At 46.9% G+C, this 25,396-nt stretch overlaps 1 long non-coding RNA gene across 1 annotated transcript in view; it reads left to right on the top strand.

Moving 5' to 3' along the window:
• Positions 1 to 24,630, top strand: part of LOC120938131 — a 332,977-nt gene extending 308,347 nt beyond the window's left edge. Inside the window, exon 4 of the long non-coding RNA XR_005748789.1 lies at positions 24,537 to 24,630. This is a non-coding gene — a long non-coding RNA (uncharacterized LOC120938131). The remainder of the gene's footprint in view (positions 1 to 24,536) is intronic.
• Positions 24,631 to 25,396: the final 766 nt, after the last annotated feature.

The following is a 25,396-nucleotide window of genomic DNA, read 5'->3' as shown; positions in this document are numbered from 1 at the left end:
CATATTCAGCATCCTGGACAGAGGCTTGGTAATATTTAGCCCCCTGGGACAGTTCCTTGTAAAAGAATTTCCAGCGAATACACGTTTCCGCTTACTAACAAGACATTTATATTCAATACAGTTCGAAGATGTTCCTTTTGACCTTTCCTCTAATTATATTCCCTCTCCTATATAATGTAATTCAGGGTTATGCTCTGTATTCCCTGACAAGTCAAATTCAACATGCGTTTTCCTTCACCTAAGGAATCTTTTCACCTCTGTTACCTTGTTGCTTCTTAATAGAATTACACGCTGTTCAGGCACTTCCTCCCGTGGCGTATTTACAGAAAACCCCACTATGTATTAGACATGTGCACACTGAAATATTTTGTGTCGGAATTTAGTTTTCGTCCGTAAAATTTATTTAGTTACTCCAGAAATTAGTTTTTATTAATTTTGTTTCATTAAAAAATGCATTCGTCCGAAAATCCGAATTAATTAAGGTTGAAACTGTCATTGAAGGCTTTAGCAATTTTTTTTTATTTTTTTTATTTTAAAATAAATAAATAAATTCTTATACAATGTAGTTGATAGTATTTCAATATATTCTGCACCTTAAAAATCCCAATTCTTCCTCTTACATCTAATTAATTAAGGGATGTGGTGTTAATATTAAGTTGGTTTTCCCGTGATCATAAAGCTCTTTTATCTTCACTAAAGCTCATGATGAAGAACCCCCATTAGTGTCAACAGCCCATCCACACCTGAGTGCTGTCAGGTCTGCCAGGAAATTGCAACCATCCCTCCGCTTTGGTATGGTATAAATCTTTGCGCCACAGCTGGAATAACTCTATGGTATGAACCAATGAAAAATATAATCTAAATTGATGAATAAATAAATAAGTAAAAATATATATAGCAGCTCCCCAAATTCAGTGACCTGAATGATATTTGAATGATATGTGAAAAGAAAAAGCTTCCTGATGACGTAATCCATAACGAAACGTACGTTGAGGCGCACACTGGTCACGCTTACGCACGCTACTTCCAGGTCGGTGAGTGTTGGAGGTGGACCGCATGCCAGCACGCCAGCACACGTGAAGACAGAGACCTGCTCTCTCTTACTGACATAACGCTCAGCAGCCTCAGTGCCGGGACTTGGGCACTGGACAGAGTAAGGAGCCATTCGGCTGTCCTTTTGTTTTTATTTATTTTAAATAAAGCAGTGTTATACTATTGTGGTATTTCTCTTCTATATTTGGTGGGATTTGACATCTGTTGTTTGGAGTATTATCGTTGATTGGATTCCTGCTGTCTGCAATGATGATTTTTTACCTTGGGTAATACATGCCTATTTGCCCTCTTTTTAATTAAAGGGTCCAATATTGTTGGTAAGAAGCCAATTTACTTATTCACGTTGGGTGAATGTTTTATGTCTAGTGAAGGCTTCACTTTCCATTCAAGATATCTACTTTCATCACGCAACCAATATATACAACATTTAAGGACTTTTTTTTATCACAATAGATTTCTTTTGCACAATAATAGATATTATATGTATATATATTTATCTCACATGGACTATATTTTTTAATTTATGATACAACTGTATATATTTTTACTATTGATATATATTATATGCACTGTTTATTTATTTATTAATTTGAGCGCCCCCTTCCATCCCTCCGCTTTCCTGACCGGTAGTCTTGTTATCCCAGTATCAGGTGGAGGTACGGTTGAGATCCTGCAGCCAGGAAATAAGGGTCTGCAATGGATGGTGCAGACAGCAACAACTCGTGGTTAGTAGAGGCAAAGGCTGGAACCCAGGAGGAGAACGGATAATCCAAGTAAAGCAGTCAAGAACGAGCCAGGCGTGGTTGGCAACAAGATAATCAAAGTCCAAGGGAAAATCCAGGTGTCAAAGTCAAGAACGAGCCAGATGGGGTCAGCAACCAGATAAGCAAGGTCCAAGGGAAAATCCAGGTGTCAAAGTCAAGAACGAGCCAGGCGGAGTCGGCAACAAGATAGTCAAAGTCCAAGGGAAAATCCAGGTCTCAAAGTCAAGAACGAGCCAGACGGGGTCGGCAACAAGATAATCAAAGTCCAAGGGAAAATCAAGGTCTCAAAGTCAAGAACGAGCCAGGCAGGGTCGGCAACAAGATAGTCAAAGTCCAAGGGAAAATCCAGGTCTCAAAGTCAAGAACGAGCCAGGCGGGGTCGGCAACAAGATAATCAAAGTCCAAGGGAAAATCCAGGTGTCAAAGTCAAGAACGAGCTAGGCGGGGTCGGCAACAAGATAATCAAAGTCCAAGGGAAAATCCAGGTGTCAAAGTCAAGAACGAGCTAGGCGGGGTCGGCAACAAGATAATCAAAGTCCAAGGGAAAATCAAGGTTTTAAAGTCAAGAACGAGCCAGGCGGGGTCGGCAACAAGATATTCAAAGTCCAAGGGAAAATCCAGGTGTCAAAGTCAAGAACGAGCTAGGCGGGGTCGGCAACAAGATAATCAAAGACCAGGGGAAAATCCAGGTGTCAAAGTCAAGAACTAGCCAGGCGGGGTCGGCAACCAGGTAAGCAAGGTCCAAGGGAAAATCCAGGTGTCAAAGTCAAGAACGAGCCAGGTGGGGTCGGCAACAAGATAATCAAAGTCCAGGGGAAAATCCAGGTGTCAAAGTCAAGAACTAGCCAGGCGGGGTCGGCAACCAGATAAGCAAGGTCCAAGGGAAAATCCAGGTGTCAAAGTCAAGAACGAGCTAGGCGGGGTCGGCAACAAGATAATCAAAGTCCAAGGGAAAATCCAGGTGTCAAAGTCAAGAACGAGACAGGCAGGGTCAGCAACAAGATGGTCAAAGTCCAAGGAAAAATCCAGGTGTAAAAGTCAAGAATGAGCCAGGCGGGGTCGGCAACAAAATATTCAAAGTCCAGGGAAAATCCAGGTGTCAAAGTCAAGAATGAGCCAAGTCTGCAACCAAAACTAAGAGCATCCACAAACAGCATCAACAGGAACTTATACGAGGGCACGGACAGGAAGGGGAAGTGGAGATTTATAGGGTCGCTGATCAGATAACTACAAACAGCTGGTCCCAGGGTGGAGCCAACATCAAACACATAATAGGAAAACAGTCTGTCAACCCCAGGTCCCAGGATCAAATCCCGGACACGGCGTGACAGGTGCTTCATCATTTGAAAAAGTACAAAAGTTTTTATTTTTTTGGGGTAGAATTGTACGATTTTTGGTCCCTTAAGGCTCATTCAGAGGGGTGATCAGTCACTTCCTCTGTACAGAGACCCGCTGGCAGCTTTAATTCACTGTTGGCACTTTGAAATGCATAAGTTGGTTTTATGTTGCAGTTCTGGCACTTGGGCTCAAAAAGGTTCGCCATCACCGTAAAAAGGCATCACTGATGTATATCGCGTTATGTGATCCCTTCAGCATACATTTCGTCATATTATGTCGGTGCCGCCATGACTTATGAAGCGTATCATTCCTAAATAACTACCTTCGATGCCTTAAACACTGAATGCAACTTCTCTACTTGTGTTTTATTTTCTTTCACCGTATGCATTCATTTCTTTTCCACATAACGTGTACCGAACCTTGAATTGTATCCAATGAACCTTTCAGTGCCTCATGATATCGTACTGATCTATTGAACTAAAATTCTTTCAGTGTATTTGCACCCTAGAAATTAAGGTATCTGATTGGCTCCCTTTTCAACAATTAAATACACCAGGACAGGAAGTACATTACTGGGTAAGGGAAGGAAAACTGCAACGTGTTACATTGTTATTAATGGTTTAGATACAGAAATCCCGCTCTACTAAATAGACTGCCATTCTGTGGTAATGTCTTTATGGTAATTCAGGAATTAGAGTTCATATTCAGGAGTTAGTCTATTCGCCCGCTTTATGGGGTTTTTCTAGTATAAGACAACATTTGTTTCTCCATGGATTATGGGTAATGGTTCCGTGTTTTTGATTTAATATTTGATTTGATTTTTTGTTTTTGTCTCTCATGTACTTTTGTATTTATTTATTTTTTGGTAGACAAAAAGATGGACTTTATCTTTAGTTATTTGATTTACATGTTTGTATATTATTATTCAACAAATTCTTATTATTTTTATAAAGTCCAATAGTGAAGCGCTTCAGTGAATAAAATTAATAATAATATAAAATGATATAGATCATGGAAAGAGCAGCGGTATGGCAGTATCAGCCTCACTTGGAATCTAACAACATCTTCGATGACCTCCAGTCAGGATACCGACCTGGCAGAGGCCCTGAAACGGCCTTGGATGATCTCCTCTGGTCTTTGGATAGGAATGACACCTCGGTCTTAGTACTTCTGGATCTGTCTGCAGCTTTCGATACCATCGATCACACCAGAATGTTGGAAGACTAGGGACTGTGGCTGGCACTGATGGTACTGCTTTGGCATTGATCGCCTCTTTTCTGCAGGAGAGAGTTCAGCGGGACTGTTTGGGACTGTATTACTCTGTTTATAGTTCTCTCTCTTGTGGGGTCCCCCAGGGTTCGGCATTATCGCCCAGCCTGTTTAATATCTACATGAGTCCATTGTTGTACATCATACGTCGCCATAACCTTCTCTTCCGCGTCTACGCAGACGATGCCCAGATATACTTCCGCCTTCCCAGGACCAACGAGAGGCAAGTGGATCTTGCCTCTTGTTTGGAGGAGATTAGAACCTGGATGGGAGCCAATTACCTCAAGATTAATGGCTCCAAAACTGAAACTAGGATCTTCAGTAACCATGATTGCCCTAGTAAGATGCCCGACTGGCCTGACTCTTTTAAACCAAGTCCGGCACCAGTCTCTAAGGTCAGGGACCTGGGGGTTATCCTTGATTCTAAGTTGGCATTGCGTAGCCAGGTGAATCAAGTGGTAAGTGTATGCCACTTCCACTTAAGACTCCTGAGATCTATGTTTCGCTTTATCGAGGACTCTGATAAAATCTCTATGGTCAATGCAATGGTTGGTACTTGATTACTGCAATGCCCTGTACATGGGTGTGTCTAAAAACATCTTGCACAAGCTTCAGCTTGTTCAGAATGCCGCTGCTAGGCTACTCACGGGCGTGGGCTGGTAAGACCACATCACTCCATCCCTACAGGCCTTGCACTGGCTGCCCGTGGCACAACCAGCTCAGTTCAAGACGGGGTGTCTTGTGCATATGGCCATCCATGGATTTGGACCGGGCTATCTCAGAGAAAAATTCAACAGACATGTGCCTACCAGATCGCTGCGGTCTGAGAATTTGGCTTTGTTGAACATCCCCAAATTTGCCAAAAACAAATGCGGTGGGAGAACCTTGAAAGTTCAAGAAGCTCAGTTCTGGAACTCCTTATCCTTTCACATAAGAATTGAGAATGATCTCCTAAAGTTTAAGAGATTGTTAAAAACATGGCTATATATCCAGGCTTTCGGGGTGACTTAAATATTAAACATTCTAATAGCTCTAAATTTTATATTTTTAACTTTGTATGTTTTATATATCTTCTTGTTCGCTGATTGTTATTGTTATATTGTTACTTGTTTGATCAATGTAGTTTTTGCCCCTTTTCTGTTCTGTTTTTATCCCGCCAGCGCATCGAGGCACGTGTGCAAGACTGCGCTGTTGTTTTACAAGCATTTTAATAAATAAATATTAATAAAAATAGTCCAAATGAGTAAGTATGATCATCAATGAAGTAGAAATAAAAGGACCTCCACCAAGGCTTCAGTGTGCAGACAAGGAAACACACCACCTGTGCAATCAATCTGCTTACCAGAAAGACATCAATATGGGCATGGAAATAAAATAATGCATAAGGTCAATGGCAGTCCCCCTCTCTAACTCGATGGATAGAGGAAAAGGGTGTCCACAAAAAAGCATCAATGGTAAGGAACGTCCAGAACTCACAAGGACCCAAAGGTGTATATTGCAATCCTCAACAGGAGTATGACCAAAAATGCACAGAGGAAAGCAACAATAGTGAAGCCCGTAGGTAAAACAACACGCAGTTTATTGTGTGGTACTTACAGGAACAAACAGGCAGCAAAACATAAAGGAACTCCGCGGCTCATAGCGTACTTGTATCGGCCAGCCTGACATGTTTCATCCTATGTGGATATCATCAAAGACATCCAGGCCCGTGATAGGCCCGCATGACAACAAACAACAGCTGTGCCCAATTGCTGACATCAGACAACCCCGATCGCACATGCCCAGTGATTTTTTGTTTTTGCCTATCATGTACTTTTGTATTTTTCTTGTTTACATTTTATCAATTTTTTTGGTAGACTATACAAAAAAAGGACTTAGTTATTTAATTGATTTACATTTTTGTATAGTAAAACATTGTTTTGAGAGTAACTTGATTTGAGAGCGTTTTGCAAGACAAGCTAAATATTTGAATACATTTTGTCTCGATATACAAGCGATGTCTCGATATACAAGTAGCGCCGCGTCACAACTGGGTCTAAAAGAGAAGAGAGGCGCCTCTAATGCTGCGTACACACGATCGGAATTTCCGATTCAAAAAGTCAGACGGAATTTTTTCATTGTATACTCCAACCGTGTGGGGGCCCCGTCTGACTTTTATTTCCGTCGGAGTTTAGAAATCGAGCATGTTTTATTTCTTTCCCGATGGAAAAAAATCCTATAGGAAATTACGATCGTCTGTGTGGAACTCCGACGGAGAAAAAAAAAACACGCATGCTCAGAATCAAGTCGACGCATGCTCGGAAGCATTGAACTTCATTTTTCCTCGGCTCGTCGTAGTGTTTTACGTCACCGCGTTTCGGACAGTCGGACCTTGGTCTGGCAGTGTGTATGCAAGACAAGCTTGAACGAGATTCTGATGGAAAATTCCATCGGGTTTTAATCCCATCGGAAATTACGATCGTGTGTATAGGGCATTAGTTTAGCAATATGGTTACATTTAATGAAGGGACAACAATTAGCAACTTATTGCTACACTTAGAGGCGCCTCTCTTCTCTTTTATACTGTCATGGATATGCAATAGTCTGGCAGCTTACCTGTTTCCATCTGTCCATTAAGAGGCCTGTCTCTGTTCTGGTTCCCTTCTTATGTCCTCTCCTTCCTGTATGGCCCCACCCAGGCCATCCCAGGAAGTCTATATTAACTGTTGCACTACAGGCCTGCAGTGCTGTTCAACAGTGTTGTTTGCTTAAATTCCTGTCTGCAGTGTGCTACGATTATCTTCCTGTGTACCGTTTTTGGCTCGTCCCTGACTCTGTTTGCCTGTGCCCTTGAACTTTTGCCTGTCCCTCGGTTACTCTGTCTGCCTGTTTCCCTGACCTCGGCTTACCCATCACTACCGTTTGTCCTGCCTGCTGCTTCCTCTCTCTCTGCGGAGCATGACCTAGGGACTCCCAGGGGTCGCGACCTGGATCCAGCTGCGGCGAAGGCCATCCTCACCACTAGAGGCTCTGGTGAACACAAAGCTGGGTCTTAGACTCCGCACCCTGGGCGATCTTGGGTTAACGCTTCCTCTCTGATAGCAGCAGTCGGCTATAGGGTTCACTACCCTGAGGTGCATCCCAGACCCCAATGGGGTGCACTTGTCACCTGGCCACAGGTGACCTGACATATACTCTGGAGCTCCTGCTGGATTTTGCTCCTAATCCACTTGCGGAGGCTTCCATTTGTAGATGGACATTTTATGGTCACACAACCAATCACATCGCTATAATCTTTTTCCATGGACTCTAAACTGAAGGACTTCTGAATAAATGGCTGTGGAACGAATCATTTGCGTTTCCATTATTCCTTATGGGGAAACTTGCTTTGACATAAGAGTGCTTTGGATTACAAGCATGTTTCTGAAACAAATTATGCTCGCAATCCAAGGTTTTACTGTACTTCCTCCCCCCTCCCAGGCGAATAATAACCATTGAACACATGTGGGGTCCTGGGAGTTGGCCCCAGGTACATTTATCAGCAGCCCGGACTCTGGGCCTTGAAGTGGTTGAGGTGAAGCCCAGCTAATCATCTCATCACTTGTAGAGACTGAAAGGAAATGTGGAGAACACATAACCGCGGAAACAAACAACAGATGGCCGGGATTTCATCTCTCCGTAATATCTGGCAAATGTGATGGGGATTTATGTCTTCACCCACGAGCCGAGCCAAAGAGTCTCTGGACAAGCAGAGAATGGAGAGCCGTTATTTGCCGTCTTAGAGAACACAATCGGAGCAGATGGTATTGGTACATAATATCCATAGAACAAGCAGCTGTTTCCTTTCCAGATCAAACCCTACTGAAGTTTTTAGTCATCAATGCCATAACATATTATATCCACCAGCGCTCGGGCCAACGGGCTCCGGACTTTTTCGTTTTTTACCTTCTCACCGTTATCAGTGCAAAGTAAGCATCTTTTTTTTTTTTAAATCTTTTTATTTTGCTCTTAGCAAACACATAAACAAAAACAAAACAGACGTACAACAATACAGCCAACGCCTGGCTAACATCAGGGGCGGAACCCACGCAGGGGTCGCAAGTCAGCATAACGGAACCGAGAGATGTTAGATTATTTGCGACTATCTTAACCACTTGCCGCCCGCCCTATAACAAAATGACGGCGGCAAAGTGGTTTCAATATCCTGAGTGGACGTCATATGATGTACTCAGGATATTGAGCCGCTGCGCGCCGGCCATCGTTGTTGCAGGGTGTCAGTCTGACACCCCGCAGCACCGATCTAGGTAAACGGTCTCTGACAGAGACTCTTTACCACGTGATCAGCCCTGTCCAATCACGGCTGATCATGATGTAAACAAGAAGAGCCGGTTATCAGCTTTTCCTCACTCGCGACTGTCAGACGCAAGTAGAGGAGAGCCGATCGGCTGCTCCTCTGATGGGGGGGTTTGTGCTGATCTATTATCAGCACAGCCCCCCCCAAGGATGCCCACACTAGACCACCTGGGATGCCACTAGACCACCAGGGATGCCACCAGACCACCAGGGATGCCCTCCACCAGGTATGCCACCCTAGACCACCAGGGATGCCAATCAGTGCCCACAATGGATGTCAATTAGTGCCCACAATGGGCATCACTGATTGGCAGGCATTGTTGTTTAGCACTGATTGGTATCCATAAGTACAATATAATACAGTACATCCATGCCCATCTGTGCCACCTATCAGTGCCCATCCATGCCACCTATCAGTGCCCATCCGTGCCACCTATCAGTGCCCCTCCGTGCCACCTATCAGTGCCCATCCATGCCGCCTATCAGTGCCCATCTGTGTCGCCTATCCATGCTCATCTGTGCCACCTATCTGTGCCCATCCGTGCCGCCTATCTGTGCCCATCCGTGCCACCTATCAGTGCCCATCCGTGCCGCCTATCAGTGCCCCATCGGTGCTGCATATTAGTGCCCATCAGTGCCCATCAATTCCTCCTCATCAGTGCCACCTCATCGGTTTCCCCTTCAGTGCCGCCTTATCAGTGCCCGTCAGTGCAGCCCCATCAGTGCCCATCAGTGAAGGAGAAAACGCTCTTATTTACAAAGTTTTGTAACAGAAACAAAAAAAAAAAGCATTTGTTTTTCTAAATTTTCGGTCTTTTTTTAAAAAAAATGCAGAAAATACAAATCCCAGAGGTGATCAAATACCACCAAAAGAAAGCTCTATTTGTGGGAACAAAATGTTACAAATTTAGTTTGGGTACAGTGTGGCATGGGAAAATATGAATCTCGCGCCGGCGCAACGTTGGGAGCATTTGCTTTGTGAATCCCAAGCTTGCCTCTCTGCGTTGCGTCGGCGTAGCGTAAAAGAGATACGCTACGGCGGCATTTATATATGCGCCGATGTATGTGAATCCGGGCCATCCCCTTGGGGAAATCCCGGCTGATGTAGGGATCACGATACAGAGGGTCTCTACTAGTTTTGCGATGTACGTCGCTTCGTCGGGAGAAGTTCTGAAAGTTAATACACAACACAAGCAAGGTATAAATAGGTTGAAACACACAAAAAAGTTCATGTAGGTCAACCTACCAACAAAAACACATATATACCTTGATGGACATTGGGGGATAAGAACTGTGGAGCTTACCTAGGAGCGGGTATCCCGTCAGCTCAGACGCCACAGCCACTGAGGAGAATGTCTTCCGCGGCGGCCAAGGGGGTGGATGTGGAAATGGACCTGTCAACTAAATATTTAGGCAACTATAAATATAGGCCCGGATTCACAGAGAGCGGGCGCACATTACGCCGCCGTAACGCAAACAATATACGCTACGCCAACGCAGCGCAGAGAGGCAAGCATGGAATTCACCAAGCCAGTGCTCCCTACGCTGCCCTGGGTTTCGAAGGCGTACGCTGGCGTAGGTGGAAGTGGGCGTGAGCCATGCAAATGAGGCGTGACCCCATGCAAATGATGGGCCGAGCGCCAGACAGATACGTATCACGAACTGCGCATGCGACGAGACGTGGACGCATCCCCCTGCGCATGCTCACAACCACGTCGGAACAAATGCCAAAACTACGCCGCATCACTGCGAACGGCGTGAACGTAACCTACGCCCAGCCAGACACACGTCCAACGTAAAATACACCGGCTTGTGTTCCCTGGTGCAGACCTTTGTATGTCTGCTGCTGGGTTACACCTCCTTTATGGGGAATAACTTTACGCCGGACGTACAACTTACGCGCACTGCGTCGGGCGCACGTATGTTCGTGAATCGCCGTATTTCACTCATTTGCATATTTGAATGGCTAATCAATGGGAGCGCCACCATGCGTCTAGCCTAAATGTGCGCCCACCCTACGCCGGCGTAGGCAAGTTACGTCGGCGGAATGAAGCCTGTTTTTAGGCGCATCTTAGTTTGTGGGTCCGGCGCACAGATACGACGGCGCACATTTGCACTTACGTCGGCGTATCTTGTTATACGTCGGCGTAAGTGCTTTGTGAATCCGGGCCATAGGCTATATTAAGGGTGAGAACAACGGAGAGTGCAGTTGTGAATGCGTGACAGGGGTGTAAAAGGTGGAGTGTGGGTGTGACTGATGTGGTGATAAGGGAAGGGGCAGGAAAGAGGGGGGGAAGAGGGGGGGGAAGGAAAGAGGGAGGAGTTGGTTTTATACAAAGGGGCATCACCATGCTGGAACAGAACAAGGTCTTCACCAAAACTGTCGGACGCATGCCATTGAGCTGAATGTCTTTGTGTGGTGAAGCACCAATTGTATCCTTCACTGGAAATACCTTATGATGATCATTTGGAAAGGTGTCCACCTACTTTTGATCACATAGTAGGTGTGCGGGGGGGGGGGGGGGGCAAGCGTCAATACAACTTTTAATCATATAGCATAATTTAAATCTATTGGGGAGATGGAAATCATTGGCCATTTTTTAGGTCACCTTTGAGTTTGTTTGCTCGAGTTGATCGAAGGGTCTTTTTTAACAAAGGAGCCAAATGTTAAGTGGCCCCAAGCCACCAGAAGAGGAGCTCAATAAAACAATCATTAGCGATGGACCCCGTGAGATTATTTTCCAATAACAAACAATCATATCCATGGTTTCTGGTGACCTAGAAAGACAAGGAACCCTTCATTTCACAAAGTGCTGAGAGAATCATTTCCTCTTACCGGATGATCATGTTCTGGTTCACATTTAACCATAAAAATAAGACAGAAACACATAGGCCCGGATTCACAAAGCACTTACGCCGACGTATCTCGAGATACGCCGCGTAAGTCTAACTATGCGCTGTCGTATCTGTGCGCCGTGCCCACAAAACTAGATACGCCTGAAAATAGGCTTCATACGACCAACGTAACTTGCCTACGCCGTCGTATCGTGGGCGCATTTGCCGCTCCCAAAGATTTTCTATGCACATATGCAAATGAGGGAGATACGCCGATTCACAAACGTAGTTGCGCCCGGCGCATCATATACGCAGTTTGCGAAAGTCGTACGTCCGGCGTAAAGTTATTCCCCATATATGAGGCGCAACTCGTGCAAAGGTATGGACCAGGAAACACAAGCCGTCGTATTTTACGTCGTTTACGTAGTTCGTGAATAGGGCTAGGCGTAGGTTATGTTCACGTCGTAGGCAGTGATTCGATGTATCTTAGGCAGTTGTTTCGACGTGATTCTGAGCATGCGCACTGGGATGCGTCCACAGGACGGCGCAGGCGCCGTACGTTAGTCGTATCTTTATGACGCTCAATCCATCATTTACATGGGGTCACGCCTCCTTTGCATGGCTCACGCCCACTTCCACTTACGACGAGTTACGACTAAGAAACCCAGCGTAGATTTGGAGGCAAGTGCTTTGTGAATCCAGTGCTTGCCTCTGTGCGCTGCGTCGGCGTAGCGTATATTAGATACGCTACGGCGGCATAAATATGCGCCGATGTATGTGAATCCGGCCATTGTTTTTCTTTTATTCTGGAAACTTTGGAAACCATCTAACAGAGTATAATTTATAGACCTTTAAACTTCATCCTGTACGATTCCCTTCCCAAACTTGTTATGGATTTATTTTGCCGAACATGCTGGAGGCTCTCAGTAGACTCCTATGTTGCCCCAGTTCCAATCTCATCATGTTCTATAAGCCCGGCAGCAATCACTGGTACTTATGTTTTGCTCCTAACCATGTCCGACGGGTCATTACAATTTTTACTGCATGTTGCTTACCTGTTACTGTGCTGCAATTTTTTTTTTACTTCCCAAGCTGCTTTCTGAACCATTCATAGTTTGCAGCCGGACGTGTTTATCTCACCAAATCCACATTTGGCTTACAGCCAGGGCCCCCGGGGCTACAGGCCGCAATTACTGCTATTACTTACCTTGGCTGTCACACAATAATTGCAAAAAAAAATATTTTTGGACTGTACAATAGTTGGATAATTTTTACAGACAGAATACCGTAGATCTGTCACAAAACTGAGCAATCCATCCGCAGCCTCCAGCCCCCAACAGTGTCTATCTGCAGCCTTGCCCCCAACAGTGTCCATCTGCAGCCTTGCCCCCAACAGTGCCCATCTGCAGCCTTGCCCCCAACAGTGTCTATCTGCAGCCTTGTCCCCAACAGTGCCCATCTGCAGCCTTGCCCCCAACAGTGTCCATCTGCAGCCTTGCCCCCAACAGTGTCCACCTGCAGCCTTTTCCCCCAACAGTGTCCATCTGCAGCCTTGTCCCCAACAGTGTCCACCTGCAGCCTTGCCCCCAACAGTGTCCACCTGCAGCCTTTTCCCCCAACAGTGTCCATCTGCAGCCTTGTCCCCAACAGTGTCCACCTGCAGCCTTTTCCCCCAACAGTGTCCATCTGCAGCCTTGCCCCCAACAGAGTCCATCTGCAGCCTTGCCCCCAGCAGTGTCCAGCTGCAGCCTTGCCCACAACAGTGTCCATCTGCAGCCTTTTCCCCCAACAGTGTCCAGCTTCAGCCTTGACCCCAACAGTGTCCAGCTTCAGCCTTGACCCCAACAGTGTCCAGCTTCAGCCTTGACCCCAACAGTGTCCAGCTTCAGCCTTGACCCCAACAGTGTCCAGCTTCAGCCTTTTCCCTCAACAGTGTCCATCTGCAGCCTTGCCCCCAACAGTGTCCATCTGCAGCCTTGCCCCCAACAGTGTCCATCTGCAGCCTTGCCCCCAAAAGTGTCCAGCTTCAGCCTTGCCCCCAAAAGTGTCCAGCTTCAGCCTTGCCCCCAACAGTGTCCACCTGCAACCTTGCCCCCAATAGTGTCCACCTGCAGCCTTGCCCGCACATCTAGATAGACAGAGCTGGATGTCCTGTGTACTTGGCTCCTCTCAGCTTATCTCGCAGTTCCGACCAGTCCCATCCCTTGGCCCGGCTTTCATGATGGACATAACACCGGTCCAATGGCGGGAGGCGGGACTGGGTGGATATGCAAGGCAAGCCAAATACACAGGACATCCGGCTCTGTCTATCTCGGCGGCGCTTGTTCCCTCCTTCCCCACCGAGGCAGCCATTTGGCGTATTAAATCGCACCCCCAATTTTCCCCTGATTTTAAGGGGAAAAAAGTGTGTGTTATACGTCGATAAATACGGCAATCATCACTGCTTCATAACTGGGAGTGCGGTCAACCTTTTTTGAACCCTTACCCGTCTGGTCTTCCTGTCTCAAAAGCTTCCACTAAAGCAGTTAATGAACCCATTTAGTTACCGTTGCATTTCATGTAAATTGATTGCAGACAAAGTACTCCATTACGTTTCAAGATTTTAAACTGTTCACAATTTTTTCTTTGAAAGGTTTCCAAAAAAGAAAATCTGTGGCATAAATTGGGCCCTTGTTAGCTGGCTGTTATCCGGCATTGAGCGCTCTGTTCATATTTAGCAGCACCTGAGGGAACGGAGAGCCTGGGGGGGAGACGGGGGGATTATTTAGATCTTGAATTCTTGATAAGGTACAAGAGGAATCCGGCAGATGAAATGTTCAGAACACCTAAACACAGGGACATGAAAGGGTGTTTGCTCTCTCACAGAATCTCTCCGTAGGTCCTACTGCAGACATTTTAAAGGGAACCTGTCAGGAGAGGAAACTAATTGTGAGGGGGGGGGGGGTTTGGAGGATGTTTGGTACCCAAAGTGGAGTAAATGCATACGGAGACCAAGGAATTCCGAACAATATATTAACTCAAAGCTCCAACAAGGTGGCAACAAGGCCTGAATATCAGGGCCAAACCCAGTACGGAAGTACCTAAAAGAAAGACTCATAGTGCACATAGTCTCAATGCTGTAGAAGACATGCTAGCAGGTTTGCGATACCCGGCAGCATTAGATGGAGGAGGTGACTGGTAGGCGATGTGCCAACAAAGGCACCCAAGAGGTCTAAGCAAGGTGGCCCAAGGAAGCAGCTCAGGCGTAAGGTCCCTACACTGAATCTCCTCTACCAGAACCTTTCCCTATGCTAGACACTCTGTCTCTCACCAGTGGGTCCCTGTGCCTGTCCGAGCCACTTTGCAAATGAGCGCCAACTAGATTTTCCACCTCATCCCTTTGAACCTTAACACATGTTAATTACAGGCTGCAATTGATGAGCGCTGGTGAGGCTAAATGTGATGGGCTCTGGTGAGGCTGCATTTGCTGGGCGCTGGTGAGGCTGCATTTGATGGGCTCTGGTGAGGCTGCATTTGCTGGGCGCTGGTGAGGCTGCATTTGATGGGAGCTGGTGAGGCTGCATTTGATGGGAGCTGGTGAGGCTGCATTTGATGGGCGCTGGTGAGGCTGCAGAGATGGAAGCTGGTGAGGCTGCATTGATTGGCACTGGTGAGGCTGCATTTGATAGATGCTGGTGAGGCTGCATTTGATGGGCACTGGTGAAGCTGCATTGATGGGCACTGGCAGGCTGCATTTAATGGGCGCTGGTGAGGCTACATTTGATGGGCACTGGTTAGGCTATATTTGATGGGCGCTGGTGAGGCTGCATAGATGGGCACTGGTGAGGCTACATTTGATGGACGCTGGTGAGGCTGCATTTGATGGGCACTGGTGAGGCTGCATTTGATGGGCGCTGGTGAGGCTACATTTGATGGGCGCTGGTGAGGCTGCAATTGATGAGCGCTGGTGAGGCTAAATGTGATGGGCTCTGGTGAGGCTGCATTTGCTGGGCGCTGGTGAGGCTGCATTTGATGGGAGCTGGTGAGGCTGCATTTGATGGGCGCTGGTGAGGCTGCAAAGATGGAAGCTGGTGAGGCTGCATTGATTGGCACTGGTGAGGCTGCATTTGATAGATGCTGGTGAGGCTGCATTTGATGGGCACTGGTGAAGCTGCATTGATGGGCACTGGCAGGCTGCATTTAATGGGCGCTGGTGAGGCTACATTTGATGGGCACTGGTTAGGCTATATTTGATGGGCGCTGGTGAGGCTGCATAGATGGGCACTGGTGAGGCTACATTTGATGGACGCTGGTGAGGCTGCATTTGATGGGCACTGGTGAGGCTGCATTTGATGGGCGCTGGTGAGGCTACATTTGATGGGCGCTGGTGAGGCTGCAATTGATGAGCGCTGGTGAGGCTAAATGTGATGGGCTCTGGTGAGGCTGCATTTGCTGGGCGCTGGTGAGGCTGCATTTGATGGGAGCTGGTGAGGCTGCATTTGATGGGCGCTGGTGAGGCTGCAAAGATGGAAGCTGGTGAGGCTGCATTGATTGGCACTGGTGAGGCTGCATTTGATAGATGCTGGTGAGGCTGCATTTGATGGGCACTGGTGAAGCTGCATTGATGGGCACTGGCAGGCTGCATTTAATGGGCGCTGGTGAGGCTGCATAGATGGGCGCTGGTGAGGCTGCATTTGATCGGCGCTGGTGAGGCTACATTTGATGGACGCTGGTGATGCTGCATTTGATGGGCGTTGGTGAGGCTACATTTGATGGGCACTGGTGAGGCTACATTTGAGGGGCGCTGGTGAGGCTGCATAGATTGCCGCTGGTGAGGCTGCTTTTGATGGGCGCTTGTAGGCTGCATTGATTGGCGCTGGTGAGGCTGCATTTGATGGATGCTGGTGAGGCTGCATTTGATGGGCGCTGGTGAAGCTGCATTTGATGGACACTGGCAGGCTGCATTTAATGGGCGCTGGTGAGACTACATTTGATGGGCTCTGGTGAGGCTACATTTGATGGGCGCTGGTGAGGCTACATTTGATGGAAGCTGGTGAGGCTACATTTGATGGGCGCTGGTGAGGCTGCATTTGATGGGCACTGGTGAGGCTGCATTTGATGGGCGCTGGTGAGGCTGCATTTGATGGGCGCTGGTGAGGCTGCATTTGATGGGCGATAGTGAGGCTGCATTTGATGGGCGCTGGTGAGGCTGCATTTGATAGGCTGCATTGTGTGGTTGAGGAGATGAGTTTATGTGCCCCCCCCCAAAATATTAAGCACCAGCCGCACTGGTTTTAAGGGGGTTCAGAAACCCAATCTATGAACTCTGTGCTTACTTGTACGCAGCTTCCAGTCTGTAAATACAAGAGGCAACTTTTGTCCCGGTAAGCCCTAGGCCACCGCCCACTAAAAACCAGACGAAGGCTTCAATCCCTCCCCACCCTATAAATAAAATATGGCCGTCATTCCACTACGATCAATGAAGCACGCGGTACGTACAGTATAGCAGGAATTCAATCCTCGCACACAATGTCTCCGTCATTCGGGGGGGGGGGGGATGGGTTGTGTGGACAACAGAAGTAGAAAATAATTAAAGAAATAAATCTGAGGAGTGAAGAACGGGAAGGACGGCGCTCTAATTTAGGAAAGACAAAGTTGCGCTTTCATCAATCAGCGGGAAGAAGCATCGCTCCGGATCCCTGACACCGAATAACATAACTGATGGCCCGTCCGCCTTTATTGCCTTTGCGGTGCGGAGAAATAGAGAGAATGTTGTGATTGTTATTGTGTAACGAGAAGTTCCTGAACTTGTGTGACTTGTTCATGAAGAAATAATGGAAGTGCTTTCAGAGGTACATTTATTCCTGTCTCCGGGAGATATATGGGCCTGCGCCCGTTCCTTCAGGTCAGTGATGGTCAACTTATTAGATGAAGGGGGCCTCAGGTAAAGCCCCAAGATATTGCCCCAGGGGCCGAACATTATATTCTGCATCTGCAATACTAAAATAACAGGGACTGGGGGCATTCTACAGGAGATGATCCAACACCACGGACACCCTACGGGATATGAGCAGAGTCTGTACATACAGCATGCTGAAAGAAAATAGAGACGAGGGAAAGTCTATTGAATATAGTTACAGACTGGGGACATGTTACAGAAGATGGTCATAGACTGGAGACATGCTATAGGAGATGGTCAGAGACTGGGGATTTGCTATAGGAGATGGTCAGAGACTAGGGATTTGCTATAGGAGATGGTCAGAGACTAGGGATTTGCTATAGGAGATGGTCAGAGACTAGGGATTTGCTATAGGAGATGGTCAGAGACTAGGGATTTGCTATAGGAGATAGTCATAGACTAGGGATTTGCTATAGGAGATGGTCAGAGTCTAGGGATTTGCTATAGGATATGGTCAGAGACTAGGGATTTGCTATAGGAGATGGTCAGAGACTGGGGACATGGTACAAGATTTAGTAAGATATTAGAGGCACGATACAGAATTAGAGAATAGAAACATAGTACAGGAGGTGGTCAGAGACTGAGAACTTACTAAAGGAGATGGTCAGAGACTGGGGGTATGCTACAAGTCTCAGGTCACCTGTGGCCAGATGACAGAGTCAGGAGTGCACCACAAGGTAGTGAACCCTATGGCAGGCTGCTGCGGATGGACTACAGAGTGGATATGGAGGACAGGTCCACTGGAGCACAAACAGGGATCCCACAGGAAACTTGAGCCCAAGATTCCCCAGAGCGTGGAGTCTAAGATCCAGCTGGTATTCACCAGAGCCTCTAGTGGTGAGGATGGATTTAGCTGCAACTGAATCCAGGTCGTGGCCCCCAGAGTCCCCTAGGTCATGCACCGTAGGGAGAGAGGGGGAGCAGCCACTCAGGACACAAGAGATGGTGAAGGGTTAAGCCGATGTCCTGGGATGGCCTGGGGTGGAGCCATACAGGGAGGAGAGATGATAAAAGCAGCCAGATGAGAGAGTCTGGCCTCTAAGGTGAACACATGGAGAGAAAGGTAAACTGCCAGACATTACTACATATCCATGACAACAAGGGTTGTTCAGAGACTAATGGCATTCTGCAAAAATTAGTCAGATACCAGGGTTTTGCTGCAAGGGGTGGTCAGAACCTAGGGATATGTTGAAGAAGATGATCAGAGACTGTGGAAATGCTATAACAGATGGTCTAAGAATGAGATAATGTTAGAAAAGGTACCCCCCCCCCTATCCAACTCTGAGCACTGTCCATTGGTTCCACCCCCTATCCACCTCTAAGCACTGTCCATTGGTTTCACCCCCTATCCATCTCTGAGCACTGTCCATTGGTTTCACCCCCATATCCATCTCTGAGCACTGTCCATTGGTTCTACCCCCTATCCACCTCTGAGCACTGTCCATTGATTCCATCCCCTAACCACCTCTGAGCACTGTCCATTGGTTCCATCCCCTATCCACCTCTGAGCACTGTCCATTGGTTCCATCCCCGATCCACCTCTGAGCACTGTCCATTGATTCCATCCCCTATCCAACTCTGAGCACTGTCCATTGGTTCCACCCCCTATCCACCTCTGAGCACTGTCCATTGATTCCATCCCCTAACCACCTCTGAGCACTGTCCATTGGTTACATCCCCTATCCACCTCTGAGCACTGTCCATTGATTCCATCCCCTATCCACCTCTGAGCACTGTCCATTGGTTCCACCCCCTATTTACCTCTGAGCACTGTCCATTGGTTCCATCCCCTAACCACCTCTGAGCACTGTCCATTGGTTCCACCCCCTATCCACCTCTGAGCACTGTCCATTGGTTCCTCCCCCTATCCACCTCTAAGCACTGTCCATTGATTTCATCCCCTATCCACCTCTGAGCACTGTCCATTGATTCCATCCCCAATCCACTTCTGAGCACTGTCCATTAGTTTCATCCCCTATCCACCTCTGAGCACTGTCCATTGGTTCCTCCCCCTATCCACCTCTAAGCACTGTCCCTTGATTCCATCCCCTATCAACCTCTAAAGCACTGTCCATTGATTCCATCCCCTATCCACCTCTGAGCACTGTCCATTGATTCCATCCCCTTACCCACCTCTGAGCACTGTCCATTGATTCCATCCCCTATCCACCTCCGAGCACTGTCCATTGGATCCACCCCCTAACCACCTCTGAGCACTGTCCATTGATTCCAGCCCCTAACCACCTCTGAACACTGTCCATTGATTCCATTCCCTATCCACCTCTGAGCACTGTCCATTGATTCCAGCCCCTATCCACCTCTGAGCACTGTCCATTGATTCCATCCCCTATCCACCTCTGAGCACTGTCCATTGATTCCAGCCCCTATCCACCTCTGAACACTGTCCATTGATTCCATCCCCTATCCATCTCTGAGTACTGTCCATTGGTTCCATCCCCTATCCATCTCTGAGCACTGTCCATTGATTCCACCCCCTATCCACCTCTGAGCACTGTCCATTGGTTCCATCCCCTATCCACCTCTGAGCACTGTCCATTGATTCCAGCCCCTATCCACCTCTGAGCACTGTCCATTGATTCCATCCCCTAACCACCTCTGAGCACTGTCCATTGATTCCACCCCCTAACCACCTCTGAGCACTGTCTATTGGTTCCACCCCCTATCCACCTCTGAGCACTGTCCATTGATTCCATCCCCTATCCACCTCTGAGCACTGTCCATTGGTTACATCCCCTATCCACCTCTGAGCACTGTCTATTGGTTCCACCCCCTATCCACCTCTGAGCACTGTCCATTGATTCCACCCCCTATCTACCTCTGAGCACTGTCCAATGGTTCGACCCCCTATCCACCTCTGAGCACTGTCCATTGGTTCCACCCCGTATCCACCTCTGAGCACTGTCCATTGGTTCCATCCCCTATCCACCTCTGAGCACTGTCCATTGATTTCATCCCCTAACCACTTCTGAGCACTGTCCATTGGTTCCATCCCCTATCCAACTCTGAGCACTGTGCATTGATTCCACCCCCTATCCACTTCTGAGCACTATCCCTTCCAGAAAAAGTTGTGCTTGAGAAAAAAAACTCATAGAAAGCTATGTATCCGACGGTCCACATGCAAACTAGAGGGGTGGGGCAGTGCCCCATGCGCCCTTTTTGGACCGGCCACCACTGCCCAGCAGCCAGCATCAATAGACAGTCCAGCACCCCCTGCTACAACATACATTCATTGTTTGAATATTTTCGTCAATTTGTATGGTATTTCACTATGCAAGACGAAAAAAAATGGTATAGAAATGTTCCTATGTGCTGAATAATCTTTAATATAAAAACAGAAGGTGCTGGAACGGCGCCCCCCCCCCCCCCCCACTTTCCCGCTTAAATAAAAGGCCTGATCCTAGGAAGCCATTTTCCATCCATCTCACTCTTTAATCACTTCCGGACCGCCCGCCGTCGTTATACGCCGATATTTTGACCTTGAATACCATTGTTATGGCAGCAGATTATTTTCTGAAAGGGCGGGCGGTCCGCTTTCAGATAAAAGTGGTATCTGCGGCAGATTCGCCTCAAGATCACTTTTATCGGTGGAAGGAGAAGTGTCCACCCCCCCTCCCACCACGTTACGGTTGTCTCCGCCACTTACCGGAGCGGTCGGTAGCAGCGGATATAATTCGATATTTTCCCCTCTGAGGCTGGAAGACGAGTGCGGGAATGATGCGTCACTTTGGGCCCAACGGCCTTAAAGGGAAATTTTTTTTATTGGAAAATATATATATATATATACAGTACATGTTGCCGAGAATGTGTTTCTAGCACGACAGCATCGCGCTGATTCTCGGCGACAGGGTGCCGACATCTCGCACTCGCTGGAATAGACAAAGGACATTCCAGCGAGCGCGTCATAGAAGCGGCGGGAGATCCGACTTGGATTCCCGCCAATTCTAGCTGCGGCATTTGGTATGCATCCTGAGAGGGAGAACTCCACGCCAAATTTTAAATAAAAAACCGACATGGGTTCCCCCCCCCAGGAGCATACCAGGCCCCTAGGTCTGGTATGGGTTGTAAGGAGACCCCCCCTATGCCGAAAAACCGACGTAGGGGGTCCCCCCACAATCCATACCAGACCCGTATCCAAAGCACGCTACCCGGCCGGCCAGGAAAGGAGTGGGGACGAGCGAGCTCCCCCCTCCTGAGCCGTACCAGGCCGCATGCCCTCAACATGGGGGGGTTGGGTGCTCTGGGGCAGGGGGGCGCACTGCGGGGCCTCCCCACCCCAGAGCACCCTGTCCCCATGTTGATAAGGACAGGGCCTCTTCCCGACAACCCTGGCCGTTGGTTGTCGGGGTCTGCGGGCGGGGGGCTTATCGGAATCTGGGAGCCCCCTCAAATAAGGGGGCCCCCAGATACCGGCCACCACCCTAAGTGAATGAATATGGGGTACATCGTACCCCTACCCATTCACCTGGAGGCAAAGTGTAAAAGTAAATAAACACACGACACAGGGTTTTTAAAATAATTTATTAGTCTGCTCCGGGGGCCCCCCTGTCTTCTTTAGCTCTTTTAGCAGGGGGGGCTTCTACTTCACCACCGTCTGGTTCTCTTCCGCTCTCCGGGGGGTCTTCTCTGCTCTCGGGGTCTTCTCCGCTCTCCGGGGGGGTCTTCTCCACTCTCCGGGGGTCTTCTATCTTCTCCGCTCTCCGGTGCCTTCTCCTTTAGGGCTGGCCGCCGCTATGTTCGTGTGTTAGCTAAATTACTAGCAGGTGGCCAGCCCGGCTCTTCTGTTATGTCTTCTTCTCTTCTTCTGCCTTCTTCCGATGTTGACACAACGCCTCTTTTTGCTGCATTGACGCGTGCGCGGTTTGCATCCGATTTATATAGGCCTCTCTTATGATGTCACAGTCCCATCATGCTCCGGTACCTACCCACGTGGTACCTACCCACGTGGGTAGGTACCGGAGCATGATGTATATATTTTTTTTCATTGTGTTCCCTTTTTTTGTAAATAGATCCAACTTTTTTTTTTTCACTTCTGAATTTCGCACTTTTATTTTCCGCCACCCTTCACCAGGTGTAATCCGTCATTTTCTAATGAAGAGAATCAGAAACACCACACAATGGTTTATCGATCACATTTACTCTTTTCTCATCCGATTGAAAAAAAGAAAACAGCGAGAAGCCGGCAGAATCCGAGGACAATACAATAGTAATAAAAACCTCGGATTGTATTTAACCACAAAGACACTGGATTGTATTTTTCCCTTGAAGTGACATTTTGTAGCAAGTGATGCTTTTATCGCAGCTCGGCGCACGTGGCTCCTCCCCCCTTCTCCTCCCACCTCGGAGAACAGAATCCTGACTAAAGGCGCTAGGAGATTAAATGATTTGATAAAGGTCAGAAGAAACGTATTCCTGAACCGTCTCCGATGTCACCATGACAAGTCTGCTTTCCCCCGATAGGAGGCCATTAAGAATGTGACTTAGTGCCACGGGGTTGGTTGTCGGGCACGGTTGCCATAACAGTGCCGTTAATAAAATGAGATCGGGGGGAAAGCCGCGGTTCATTGTAGGACGCGGTCTCCGAAACCGCGAACCGGTATACATTAATAACCTGTCACTGCGGGAGCCGGATGGGACTTAGATTCCAGGCTATACATAGACAATCTGCTCTCGGGGATCTCGGATATTATCCGACTAATTGAGACTCCGAGATTCCAACATCTGTGTGGGCAGAAGAAGAAGAGCAATGGCTGCCAACCACTGGCTAATTATATATTATTATTATTATTTATTTTACAATATATAAAATGCCATCATATCCTTCTAGACAAATAGTGATTGGATAGGCTGCATTTTTAGTGATGTCACCGCTCTCTAGTGATTGGATAGGCTGCATTCTCAGTGATGTCACCGGTCTCTAGTGATTGGATAGGCTGCATTCTCAGTGATGTCACCGCTCTCTAGTGAATGGATAGGCTGTATTCTCAGTGATGTCACCGCTCTCTAGTGATTGGATAGGCTGCATTCTCAGTGATGTCACCGGTCTCTAGTGAATGGATAGGCTGCATTCTCAGTGATGTCACCGGTCTCTAGTGAATGGATAGGCTGTATTCTCAGTGATGTCACCACTCTCTAGTGATTGGATAGGCTGCATTCTCAGTGATGTCACCGCTCTCTAGTGAATGGATAGGCTGTATTCTCAGTGATGTCACCGCTCTCTAGTGATTGGATAGGCTGCATTCTCAGTGATGTCACCGCTCTCTAGTGAATGGATAGGCTGTATTCTCAGTGATGTCACCGCTCTCTAGTGATTGGATAGGCTGCATTCTCAGTGAGGTCACCGCTCTCTAGTGATTGGATAGGCTGCATTCTCAGTGATGTCATCGCTCTCTAGTGATTGGATAGGCTGCATTCTCAGTGATGTCATCGCTCTCTAGTGATTGGATAGGCTGCATTCTCAGTGATGTCACCGCTCTCTAGTGAATGGATAGGCTGCATTCTCAGTGATGTCATCGCTCTCTAGTGATTGGATAGGCTGCATTCTCAGTGATGTCACCGCTCTCTAGTGATTGGATAGGTTGCATTCTCAGTGATGTCACCGCTCTCTAGTTATTGGATAGGCTGCATTCTCAGTGATGTCACAGCTCTCTAGTGATTGGATAGGCTGCATTCTCAGTGATGTCACCGCTCTCTAGTTATTGGATAGGCTGCATTCTCAGTGATGTCACCGCTCTCTAGTGATTGGATAGGCTGCATTCTCAGTGATGTCATCACTCTCTAGTGATTTGATAGGCTGCACTCTCAGTGATGTCACCGCTCTCTAGTGATTGGATAGGCTGCATTTGGGTGTAACGTGACAAAATGTGGAAAATTTCAAGGGGTATGAATACTTTTTCAAGGCAATGTCTTACTAGTCTCTAGATGCAATAAGTACTTCTTTTTGTTTCTGTTTCTTCTGTATTACTTACACTCCCAATATTTTATTCTAGGGGATCTTTTCAACCAAGTAACAACGTGAACAATTACAACGCGGACCATGGTCTCTGCAATCCTGGAGAACGCCCCTCATTAAATTGGGTGAGTGGTTGCATTTCTCTCTGTTGTTGCATTTCTGCCAATGGTTAAAATTCCTAACTTTTTGCTACATCGTTGCTACTCCCATTATATAATCTCACACTAGCCGGGGAGCTGGTGATCAGCTGCACAAGCGACACCAGGGCAAAACGAGATGCACATGTGGATTGAAGGTCACTGCCTGAGCTTCTTTATATTTCTTAATATTATTTTCTTTATATTATTTATTTTATATTTTTTATTATTGATAGTTATTTTTTTATATATTATATTATATATATTTATTATATATTATTGTTTTATATTTATTGCTTTATTTATATTATTATTATATATTTTATTATATATATATATATATATATATATATATATATATATATATATATATATATATATATATATATATATATATTATATCTGTTATATATTATTATTTATATTATTATTTTATATTTATTACTTTCTTTATATTATTTCTATGACTTTCATTGCAATATTTGTACTGAGAAGCTTAGATAAAATGTATCTTCTGTTTCTTTTATTTGTATTTTTTTTGGCAAAAAAAAATGTCTCCCACTAGCCAGGGAGCTGGTGATCAGCTGCACAAGCGACACCAGGGCAAAACGAGATGCACGTGTGGATCAAAAGTCAGCACCTTAGCTTCTTTATATTTCTTTATATTATTTTCTTTATATTATTTGTTTTATATTTTTTATTTAATATTATATACTATAGATTATATTATGTTATATATATTTATTATATATTATTATTT

This window comes from Rana temporaria, chromosome 4, assembly GCF_905171775.1.
Source record: "Rana temporaria chromosome 4, aRanTem1.1, whole genome shotgun sequence".
Classification (NCBI taxonomy): Eukaryota; Metazoa; Chordata; class Amphibia; order Anura; family Ranidae; genus Rana; species Rana temporaria.
Note: the sequence above shows the minus strand (reverse complement) of the source record. Positions and strands in the feature narration are given on the sequence as shown.